Here is a 12,260-nt window from a genome sequence, read left to right as displayed (position 1 = left end):
GGGTTATGAGCATTATACGTGGCGTACTGGACCACGAACCCACTGAAAGCACGCGCGTAGTCTCTGTAAGGGGGGGGTCATCATCAAAACGGTCCTGAACGCTGACCACCAAACACCAAACCCTGAAGGCCTCCTCCTTTCTCCCCAGTAGCTCCTGGCCGAATGAAGGGCTGATATCGCTCAGCGCCGCAAGAAGCCATTTTCCCCGTCGCTCGCAGTCAGCGAAAAACTGTTGTCCGGGCTAAAGTGGCACTTGGTATTTCAAATATGACGCTTGCCCCCCCCCCCCCCCCCCCCCGCCCCCCCACACACCTCCTCAGAACAGTCTTCGGCTCTACTTAGTGGCTGTCCGCTGAGGAAGCTTTTATACTGGACAGACAGCTCAGCAGGATTCTACCATCGACTCCAACGGCTACCTGGACACCACCTACCTGGATGTACTCTGCTGCCAACCCCCCCCACCCTCCCAACCCTCCCCCCGCCCTCCCCCTCTCCCACTTATTGTGATTGCTTTGGGAAAGAAGCCAGAGCTCTTACAGCGGTAGCGTCACGCTGGCTCTGCTGCATTGTGTCCGCTACACTCTCTGTAGCACAAAGAACACACACACACACACACACACACACACTTAGACGCCGCTGCAGCAATCGCCCACTGACCCACACAACGCCCCCCCCCCCCTGCCCATCAGTCTAGTCTAAATGCTAATACACACACTCTTTGGGCTTTGACATCTTGCCTGAAGGCACTCTGACATTTGGACTGTTAGTCGGGGATCGAGCGATCAGTGAAGGAGCCGCTCGGCCATCGCAGTCCCTCCAGGAAACGCACACGCTGTCATTTTGCTTTGCACATCGTCTCATCTCGCTTTGTTTAACTTTAAGGAGCTTTGTTGGTGTTTGGGTGCATTTTTAATCCACCGGAACACCTTGAATTCTTCGTTGTTTCACGAAACCACCGACTGTGACGGTTGTTGTTTTTCACGCCCGGGCAGCGCGCTCCATCACCACCACCATGTGACCACGCGTGACCACGTGACCGCTCCGCGGGCGTCTCCCCCCCCCCCCCCCCGCCTGCACAAGAGTGAATTCATAATGAACGTAAACACGAGTAAGGGGTCATTTCCTGGAGGAAATAGTACCTTGTAAACATGATTGTGTGTGTGCGCTCCTTTTATTGTTTTTTCTTAAGCCCCTGTAGATCAAAGGAACTAGTGGGCTGCGACTGCACACACACACACACACACACACACACACACACAACTTCAAGCACTGTTGGTTTAGAAGCCATTGCGACAGGCGAATGAGAAAGCGCACAATAATCCTTTGTGCTTTCACGGTCAAATTGTGCGCGTGTTCTACCAAAGCGACGTGCCCTCCTGCACCTGTTCGGTTCTCTTTATTTAACATCATTTCCTCTCTTACCTACATGATTCCTTCCAATTTCTCGACAAATGACGCACACAGGAAATAGCGGTTTGCTAATAGAAAGTTCGAGTTCGAGTTGTGTGTGTGTGTGTGTGTGTTTTTAGTTAGGAGGGAATTCATCATTTCCTGACACTCTCAAAACAGCAGACAAACCTCTTGCCTCTAATTACGCTGTACGCTCCAGCACTTAAACCTATTAGCACCGGGGGAGGGGGTGTTTAAATGTGTGTGTGTGTGTGTGTGTGTCAGTGCTTGTACCGAGGTGGCCCTGGTTGTGTTAAAGCTGATCCCCCCGTTGACAGCAGCCCTGCGACTTGTTGTGTCATTTAATTAGTGTGTAAAGCCTAAATGCTGGTTGCTTAACACACTGCAACGTGCATCTGTGTTTAACGATTCCATGCAGTTTGAAAAAGTTTGAAAGTTTGACTTCAGTTCCGGAGATGATCTTCTTTTGTGTTTATAAAAGGAACCCGAGGCAATGAAATATAAGGAGAGCCGGTTTGTTCTTTAAAACCTGTACTTATTTATTGAGCACAGATGGTATTGTTGTATGAAACAGCAGGAAGGGGATCAGAACTAATAGGAGGGATGGTTATTACATGTGTGTGTGTGTGCGTGTGTGTGCGTGGGCGCACGTCTTAATCAGCCACCGACCACAGGGTCTATCTGTGTGACCTCTGTGCCACTGGCCTACAGAAGGGTCAAACCCGATCGATGGCTTAATGACCCCCCCCCCCCTCCCCTCCTCCTCCTCCTCGCTGTGTATCCCGATGTAAGGAAACACGACCCCGGCCAATGAATGTCCTCGTGCAGACAGCGAGGCGGCGTGCACACAGCAAGCCGCTCCCGCGGCGTTAACACGCATTTACACCGCTCTAATAAATAAAAGTAAATAAATAAAAGTCACGTACAAACAACAACACAGGGATTCTGTTCCAAGGAGAAATTAAAAAGGATTCTTGCAGCATTTGACCCTCCCCCCTGATCACATGTGTCTGTTTTGGTGGCAACATGGTTCATGGAATCATGAGCACTGGTTATCTGCTACATTCATGTGTGTGTGTGTGTGTGTGTGTCTGTGTGCGCGTGTCCAAACAGGCGTTGCCCAAGCCCGTCGCCATGGAGCCGTGCTGGGGGAGCAGAGCGGGCGTCCTGACGGTGCTGCTCTATCTGCCCCGAGTCCCGTCTGGAATACCTCCGCCAGGACAGTCTGGTACGATGCGCACACACACACACACACACACACACACACACACACACACCAGTACACAACACACACACACAACGTGTCATCTCATCTGCTGACGTTGGCACACGCTGCGGCTCGTTTTCCTTTCATCGACTTGTTTGGCGTCGTATCAGCTAAACAACTGCGGCAGAGTTGTGTATCGTCTTTGGATGAACGCAGGGGGGGCGGGGGGTCAGCGTCGAGCAGTGGAAATGTCGGCAGCCAATCAGAGCGCGGGGATCCGGGACCAGGGTTAGCCTTGGACTGCGTTTATTTACTTAGCTTATTCCACGTTGTGTCGTGTTCTTCAGCACGGAGGTGCTGCCGGGATCGTTCTTGGTGCTGATCGTTTAGGAAAATAAGCAGCTGTGGTATTCAGGTCCGATTGTCAGACACTTAGCAGAGCTAATGTTGCTTTGTCGGATTAAGTGTAACAAACATTGTTTCCTTCTTCTCGGGATCCCTCCATTTTCATTTCTCCGCTGTCTCCGCTCCACCAAATCTCTCATCTCCGTCACGGTCGGCTCACAAAAAAAACAGTGCACTCCTTTCACAAGTTGAGCCGTTTTTTTTTCCTGCGGCTGTCAATGGAGACTCGAGGGGGGGGGGGGGGCTTCCCATCGGCTCCCATGTAAAACAGATGAACAAATGCAAACGCACCGAAATGCGACGGCACCCGATGCAGCGCGGAACCCGGCTGCGTGTTTCCTGCCCCCCGTCGTCGTTCGGGCCTCTCTGATGAGCGCTTTGACATCAAAGCGGGTTTCCTGTTCTTCGTGATTCACATCGTTCGGGGGCTGTTGAGCTGCTCTGGGAAATGTGATTTTTTTGGGGCAGTTCTCTGACATTTTCTCCACTTTAGAATCATTGTGTAAATAAATGGCTGTAAAAGTTGGCTGTGTTCACTTCCACGCACACCGCCTGTCCCCTAAAAACTCACCCGTCAGCACATTTTTTTGAGCGGTTACACAATGAATTATTCAGACAAACTCTTGACATATGGCGCGTTTAAGGAAAAGGTCCCATGTGGTCCAACGCTGCCTGGTTTCCATCCGACGCTCTCTCTGTTGGATCAATTGTCCCCCCCCGCGCCCCGAATGAGACTTCCGCTCCGTCCACAGCCAGAGCTCGGGTTGCGGCGGTAGGCGCGGGGTCACGTGATCCGTCGGGGCCCGAAACCACCGCGTCGCTCTGGAGATCCCCGAGAAGACGGCAGCGCTGTCCACCTCTCACTCAGCATCCCGGACCGCTTTCTCTCCTCATATTTCCATTCTCTTTTAGGGGGGGGGGGGCTGGGGGCTGTCAGTGAATGTGCCGTATGTAACAGGAGGAGGTGACAGGAAGCAAAGCGCCGCAGACGGCCATGGAAGCGCGAAACGAAACGAGCCAACGAGTCGCTGGCGTCTGCAGACGCGTCGGTGTGTGAGGTGGAGAAAGGGAGCGTTTTAATTACAGCACGAGGAGGAATAAAACAACTCGGGGTGCATTAGGAGCCACCGGAACAGCAGTAAACTGGAAGTAATCAGCTAAGCAGCTTGGATGTCTACTGCTGCTGACTGAACACAGTCAAAGGCTAAAAGAAAATGTGAATTATGTTAAATATATTTAGCCTGTGGGTGGGTGGGGGGGGGCACGTCGTCCTCCAATCAGAAGAGTTGTCGGTTCGATTCCCCGGCCCATGTCCATGTGTCCTCGGGCAAGACACTCAACCCCAGCATCGCTCCTGTAGCTGCGATAGAGTGGATGTTCGTTACTGATGGGCAGGTAGCTCCTGTGAATGGGTGAATGATGTCATGTAGTGTCAAAGCGCGCTCTGGGTGGTCGGAAGAACCCGACAAAAAAAAAATATGAGTTTCAAAGACCCACCGCCAACATTTCCATCCATGACTGGAACGGACTCATGGAACCATGTTTTCGCTTAATGGTTTCGTGGCAACAGCTGGCTTGGCCTTCGGCAGATGTGATGTCAGGTCAAATCCAGGTTATGGATATTTGCATTGCTTAAAGTTATTTTCCTTCACCCCCCTCCCACCCCCCCATAAGGCTGCCTAAAGTTCGAACATTCGCTCTCCGCGGGGACGTCCAGGCTCCTCTGCTGCCGTCCTCGTTGCACCTTTTCGTCCACTCGTAGCGTCTGTGTGGCCATCAGAGAGCCGCGAACGACGCGCCGAGGAGGCGGTAAAAGGGTTCGACGTGATGAGAAGGAGCTGAAATCGCCCGCCCATACATCATCGGTCCCCAGTCTCCCCCCCCCCCGCCCAGGCTCCCCGGAGAACATCCTCCACGGGGTCAGACAGCAGTCCTCCATTGATGTTAGCGCGCACAAACGCGAATTTACTGCAGGCTAGCTCCGCCCACCCTCAACGGAAGACACACTTCAAGAGGAATCCTCGATGAGGGGGGCCTTTTTTTAGCTCACCCTCCCTCGCGCCGTCTTCTCTTTCTTCTCGCTGTTTTCCTCTCGTCCTTCTTCTCTCTCGGCTCCCCTGAGCTGTTACCAATAAGTGACCCTTCATGCGCCGAGAGGGAGGGAGGGGGGGGGGGGAGGGGGCAGCCATGCTGCTTTCAGGAGAGGAGCCCCACAGTCCTACAGTTCCTCATCTCAGAGGCCTCTGAAGGTCTCTGCTGACGCAGTTTGTGTGATGGGGAACCCTTGAAAGCCACACCGCAGAGAGTCTCAGAACGTTTACACTTCCTTATCACCTGGATGCCAAGCGGCGTCACGTCAGCCAGGCTCATTGTTTTATTTTTATTTTTTTTAACGTAAGCCACCATCTGGTGATCCAGCGACGGAGCACAAGATGGAGTCAGAGCCGGCCGGCTGCCGCTTCACGTCCAAGGGACTCGTTTCGAGCGGGTCTTCTAATTGACGCCTCCCTTCAGAAGCAGATGCATTCAACTGGGAGGACAACCCGAACACGCCGGAGACACTGCATATTCCCCCCCCCCCCAAAGGGTTTAGAAGCATCTGGAGGACGACAGCAGAGTGAAAGCAACCATGCCCGGTCCTCCTGTGACTCGACGCCTGTCGGCTGTTATCTTATTCTGCAGGAAAGTCACCTTCCTCTGATGCAGGCCCCCCCCCCCCTTTTTACTTACTCACGTCGTGTTCTATGCATGTTCTCTGCACGCCTCGCTCTCCCTCTCCCACCACCGGCTGTGATGAAGATGAGGTCTTTTTTTTCTCTTCGTCGTCCACACCGATCTCCCTCTTAGCCTTGTGCGCCGCGTGGTTTTTTTTTTTTGGACTGACGGCGCTCGTCAGCCAAATTGCAGCGGACGCCGGATCACTTAGCGGCTGCAGGAAGGAGTCAAAGTCACAGTGGCCTGAGGTGACAGACAGAGCAGCAGAGCAGGGCCGACAGTCGCCACTGGTGGGAAAAAAGGGGGGCCCCGTTTCCTTCCTTCCTGTCGACCGACCCGCCGCCGCCTCACGGCGTGGTTTGGTGTAGCGTTTCAAACAGAACGCGACCGCAATCGGCAGTAAATGGGTTTTCCGGGCGCTGCACGTATTCTCAGTTCTTCAGGTGGAATTGTTGAGGGATGACGGAGCTGGTGGGCTACATTTGACTCTCCGCTGCTCCCTCCCTCCCTCGGGCTTTAAATAGGCGGTCAATAGAGGCACCTTTTTTTTCCAGGCGCTAATCTGCCTATTCAGCGGCGGCGATAGTGTGGGTAAAATGTGAGCGTGAGCGAGAGGGGTGAAAAGAGGAGGAAAACACAGGTACTGTAAGAAGTCTTTGTGAGTAAAAATAAGAAAGAGCAGCATGAGAGAGAGAGAGAGGTTTGATAAAAGAAATGTTCTCAAAAATACTGAGTCAAAAGGTAGAAAGCAGCAGAGAGTAGGTGGGTGATTGAAGGAGTCGTTAAGTGCGATAGCATGAAGTACAATAAGTATGAAGAGTTCATGTCGACGTTAAACCAGAGTTTCTTATTGCTGCAACAATATGCTTTGATAAGTCCTCAGAAGCAGAAAGGACACATAATCCTTTCCTTTCCTTTGCATCCTCAACACTTTCCTTGCACAGATGTCTCGAGGTGTCTTTCGGTCTCTTTTGGGTGGGACAAATCTGTCCCACAATGTTATGCAAATGTATGGAACAGAAACTGAATCCCATAGATTATATTATAACCGCCAATATGTTATTGAATTACCTAATTATCAGCTTTGTTTCTCTCCTCTCTCTCTCAGTCCTGACAAAGCATCCTGCGCCTTTCGCTGTATCACTCTCACCTCGGCCACCTTCCCCAAGGTCTAATTTGCTCCGTTAACTAGTGACGGAGGTCAGGCAAGGTGAGATGTGAGAGAAGCAGAAACCACCAGCTTTAAGTCGTGTCCTTCACGGTTTCCCGGGGTTACACCCCCCCCCCAACGTTTGGGGATAACAGGCCAGTCATCAACCAGCTGCATGGTGTTAAGATGGTGTCGGAGTTTCTGTTTTTAAAGTATGTATGAGCTCCGCTTTCCTCCCCCCTCCACCCCCCCACCACTGGGGGTCTGACTGGACAGCTAGTTGACAGGAATCGCAGGGCGTCCATCGACCCGTAGTGGACCTCCCGATTCTTTGATCGCCTCTGTCTTTGAAAGCGTCCGCCCCCCCGGGACGCGCTCTCTGACTTCTAGTCCAACACTCAGTGGTATTTACTCTCAGACAGCTCATTTATTTGTTTTTGAAGGTTTTGTCCGAATAAAGTCACTCGCCACTGCCTTGCTTGTTGTTTGGCCTTTTGCTCCTTTCTTTTTGCTGTTGTTCCGGGAACATTTGACAGAGCAAAAGCCGACCAAAGGGTTGAACAATTTTAAACATGTCGAACATATGCCTAAAATATGGGATAGATGCTGATAAATAGTAAATAGGAAAGAGAAGTAAAGGCATGAGCTGAACCTTAATGAGGACGGTTTGTATGATGTTGCCAAATAAACCCCAACTTGTAAAACCTCTTTTCAGGACAACAAAGCATCTTCCTCAAACTTTTGGGTACATCCTTCCACCTCCTTGTGTTGTCCCACATATCTTTTAGAGGCAATGGAGCCCAGGATCCATTGCAATTTGGAGATACATTTTGTGCATTATTCAAACAAGAAAGGAGAAGCTGAGCCAAACACTGGCTTTTCACTATTAATGATCCGACCCGAGTCTCACGTGCCGCGCATCAAAGCGCTCCCAGCCGCGCTGGTCTGCTGAAACCTGAACCCCCCCCCCCCCCCCACACCCCCCCACCCCCCTCGCTCCGAGGACGCTGTTTACTGCAATGCAGGCGGCCATCATTGGTGCCCTGATTGAGGGCGAGCGCCAACTCAGAGAGGCTTTGATGTTTGAAGGGAGAGGAGGGCCGTGCCACCGGGTTGCAGAGAGCTCCCCCCCCCCTCCGTCACAGATGTCCCTGCAGTGCCATTGTGTTGGGGGGGGGGGGGGGGGGGGGGTTAGGCGTGTGCCAATATGCGTTCCTGAGGAATTCTGTCCCTAATGACCCCATTAGTCCACCCTGGAGCCGGGGAGGCTCGTCCTGTGAGTGGCTGTTAATGACGCGTCAACTCACCTGACAAAACAATCACATTAACGCCGCGGCAGCAAATGAGCACTTGCACTCACCTGCAGTGTGATTTGATTACTTTTGACCAATTTAATTTCGCAAATGGGGATGTGTGTTTTCACCCGGAAACATCAACACAATTAGAATGGCAATTTGTCAAAGGTAAAAGCAATTTTGATGGAAAAATATTCAGATGTCAGGTGCCAAATGAATGAGTATCTCATTTAAATTTCCCAGTCAGTGTTCTCCATTTTCATTGGAACTGGTTGTGATACGAGTACTGGTGTCCACAGGGATTGGTGGATCGCCTTATTGTCGCCATGCTCGGTTAGCTTAGCTTCCATCTCGGCTCTCCTGCCGATCCACAGGCGTTTGGTCAGGCAGGTCTGGGGGGGGGCAGAGGAGGGGTGATGGTCTCTAGGTGATGTATTCGGCCGTGTGCCATAAGTGCTCCAGTAGTAAACAATGAGCAACAAAGCTGTTATTTCTTTATGCTTAGACAACAAACAACGTTCCATTGGGACCACGAAGCCCTCAATGGCCACCTCACAAACTCTCATGTTTACTCCTAATTTACCATAGCAACAAAAAAACAAACATTTAAGTACTGTCTGTGGTAGACGAAACAAACCGACGCTCCAAAGTGAAACCAATTTGAACAGCTCAGCTGCCTCCAGACAGTCGGTGGGTTTTATTGTCTGTGTTGGAACTGCAGAATACGCGAGTGCGCCGGTGGACGCACGCATACGTGACCCCTGCAGATTCAAGTTTACACACAGGAACACACCGAAGCAACCGTGTAATCGGCTTTCCCCTTTCGCCCCCCAAAAAGGAATTCCAACAATCACTCGAGCGTGAAATCCAAATCATATCGAGAGCACAACAGGTCCCTTCCCCTGGTGGCCTGTTTTGTCCTTTTCGGCTCCTGCGTGCGGGCAGATTGAGCTCCGCGGCTCTGGATCCACGCAAAGAAACGGCAGCTGACACAATGCCGCCAGGTCACCTGATGCCCTCCGTGAGGGCGAGTCCGGACTGATGCAGAGGGTGGGAGTCACACCTGGGCGACCCCAGCAGAAGCCCCCTTTGTTTTCAACGCTAGCTGCAGAGACGTTGATAACACGTTTTCTGCTATTGGTGCGTTTCTCTCTCTCTCTCTCTCTCTCTCTCGCCCACCCAATAGATGTATTATCCGTACATATTTATACCTATATTGGTTATTTTTTCCCCAAATAAATTATATATATATATGTATACCTAGAAGTATTATACATTTTTGCATGGTGATTACGTTTTTCCATCGAAGCAGATCTCTCTTTTTAATACTGTAACAACTGAGGGGGACCAACAATAGAACCTTGTGAAACTCCACATTCACCTCTGCGGTTGAGAGCGGATCTTCACCACACCTACCTCCTAGGAAATGAATCCACGCAGCTCCTTAAATGGCCATGTGCCTTCAACCAAAGCACGTCGTAGAGCTCTTCATTAACTCTTTATTTTCCATTGGCCTTCCAGGTATCGCTATTGCCAGCGCCCTGGTAGACACGTCGCAGCAGAGAGGCATGGACTTCAGGGAACGAGGCCTTGGCCTGAAGCACCGCAAAAACATTGTGCACCACCAAGGAACCTGTGTGTGAAGCCCGGATTCCATCCACTACAGCGACGACAGCAGATGGTCCCGTGGATTTTTAGACCGAGGGACCCGTTTGCAGACAAAGGCAAAGAACGGCGTTTGGACGTTGTCACATGGGGAGAGGAGTGAATACAGCGGATGTGTGATCATTCGAACCTTTCCGATTCAGATGGAAAACGTCTTTGTCCACGTGCCCTCCTTGTTTCTTGTGTGTAAATGTTGGTCATGAACAGCATGGCATGCTGCAGACAGACAGACATTTGCTGTGAGTGCTGGCGAGCTTTTTACCCGCCTCTCCCGGCCTCCACGTGACTGTCACGCCATCTGCCACGTTGGCCGAGGGGAAACGGCGGTTTTGCCCCATTAAACCAAACCAAGTGGCTCTGCGCTGCTGACTGAGCTGAGATGAAGTCCTCCTGACTTAACCAAACCGACCCAAACCCATGAGTGACACTGCCAAGGACCGCGCGGACCTGACGCCATCGACGCACGACACTGTAGTGGGCGGGGCTCTGTGGCGAGGATCGCCTTGAGGAGGAGGTACGTTACGGGAATAAAAAAATAAAAAAAAGACTACTAATATTGAGACGAAGATGATTGGATGTAACTATTGAGATTTGTCCCTGAAATACACATTGATTTTCTTTTTTTTTTCGCCACCGTTTGATGTTTTTTCGATACCTGCTCAGGTGGAAAAGGGTCCATGGTCCCTCACACATGTCTGTATATGCACTATAAGTGAAATGCTTTACCAGTACATTAGGACCCACTGGGGGGGGATAATATTATGCAAGTATTCATCCAAATGTTTATTCTGGGCTGCAATGTAACCTCAAGGTCGGCATCATGAAACACACACTATTGCTGGTATTTATATGCCTGTCAATTCAGTTTTTACTGTGAAGATACATCCTCTCGTGACCTGAATTTCATGCCTGTTTACTTTTAATGCAAACTTTTATGTAACATAATTATGTAAAATGTATAAATTATGCAAATTACAGTTAAACAATGGTTTTACAAATGCACTAAGGTTTGGTTTGATGGGTTTTTTTAAAACGAGAAGATTAAACAGTAGATGTTACAAAGCGCGTCTGTGCCGTATTTACTTCTTTTCTTTTACCCTCAGTGTCTTTCCATCTCCAAATATTATGTATGCATTTACATGATAGCATTTCCTTTTTTTTGTGATTGTCGAATGTTTTTTTTCTTGCCTGCCACCCAGCAGATGACTGACGGGACGTCCTTTTCACCACAACACGTTACTTTGTGTGAAGGGTTTGTTTTGTACACGTTCGATGTGATGGTTCCACCAGAGAGACACGTGCAAAGGCATCAGGAGACATTCCCACGAGGACGGATGGAACCACGGGGCTTTTGGTGAAATAATTGAGCCTCAACGTGTGTGTTTCAGTGTCTCGTGCACAATAGTGCAGGCTGCAGTTTTCCAAAGTGCACGCATCTGAATTTAACTATTTATATTAGGGACGGGACTTTAGCGTGTTAATTACGATTAATTAATTACAATGTGAATTAAGATTTAATTAATTACACAAAAAATTACACATTGAACATTTTTTACGCATTTTTACACTTATGTTTTGCACCGCGGAACGTTTCTCACTGGATGAGTTTCGGAGGACCGATTATACTGGAGCACCAACTAGCGTTCATGACTTCAGACAACAACAAACCACAGTGAACATGAACGAAGAAGCTGACGAGACCGTGTCGGGTGGCCCCGTGAATGGGAAATCTTATTATTATAAACACACGGATGGAAGCGTCGATAAGAGCGTGGTTGTGTGCAAGCTGTGCAACAAGGAATTCACATCGAGCCTCAAGTATCACCTCAACGCAAAACAATTAGCAGCTAGCGTGGACGTTACAAGGACCCACACCCAACCCACACTGCACCAGATGACTGGTTTAAGGACCAGGGTAACTAAGTCCACGTCTGAAAAAATAACCAATGTTCTGAATGTACTTGAAAGTATTGGTCTACTTAAAAAAACCTAGTTTACAGAAGGTCTACTTACCTATAGGCTACCTGAATTTCGTGAAGTACTATATTTCTAAATATGCTATTTCTACACTTGTCTGCTGGAATTGGTTGAACAAAAATAAAAATCCATCTGAAAAAAATTACTTCTCACTGTTCTCAGGTCAAATATTTATGCAATTAAAATGCGATTAATTTTGATTAATTAATTACAAAGCCTCTAATTAATTAGATTAATATTTTAATCGAGTCCCGGCCCTAATTTATATATATATTCATAAAGTCTGACTGTTTTCATTCAGGCATTTTGTCTTCATGTGATTTTGCAGTTTGAGACTTTTAACAAAGGGCAGCTCACCACACTGTTTCTTTCTTTTTGAGCATCTGTAAATTTAGAATTAAAGCATTTTGATGCTTTTTTTTTGTATGGAATTTGG

General features: G+C 49.5%; 1 long non-coding RNA gene across 1 annotated transcript; it reads left to right on the top strand.

Moving 5' to 3' along the window:
• The first annotated feature begins 2,439 nt into the window (after positions 1-2,439).
• Positions 2,440-10,910, top strand: LOC134111919 (uncharacterized). Its single transcript, XR_009945260.1, has 2 exons — positions 2,440-2,638; positions 9,704-10,910. It is a non-coding gene; the product is annotated as an uncharacterized LOC134111919 (long non-coding RNA).
• The last annotated feature ends 1,350 nt before the right edge of the window (positions 10,911-12,260 follow it).

Source organism: Pungitius pungitius, unplaced genomic scaffold (assembly GCF_949316345.1).
Source record: "Pungitius pungitius unplaced genomic scaffold, fPunPun2.1 scaffold_96, whole genome shotgun sequence".
NCBI lineage: Eukaryota > Metazoa > Chordata > Actinopteri > Perciformes > Gasterosteidae > Pungitius > Pungitius pungitius.
Note: the sequence above shows the minus strand (reverse complement) of the source record. Positions and strands in the feature narration are given on the sequence as shown.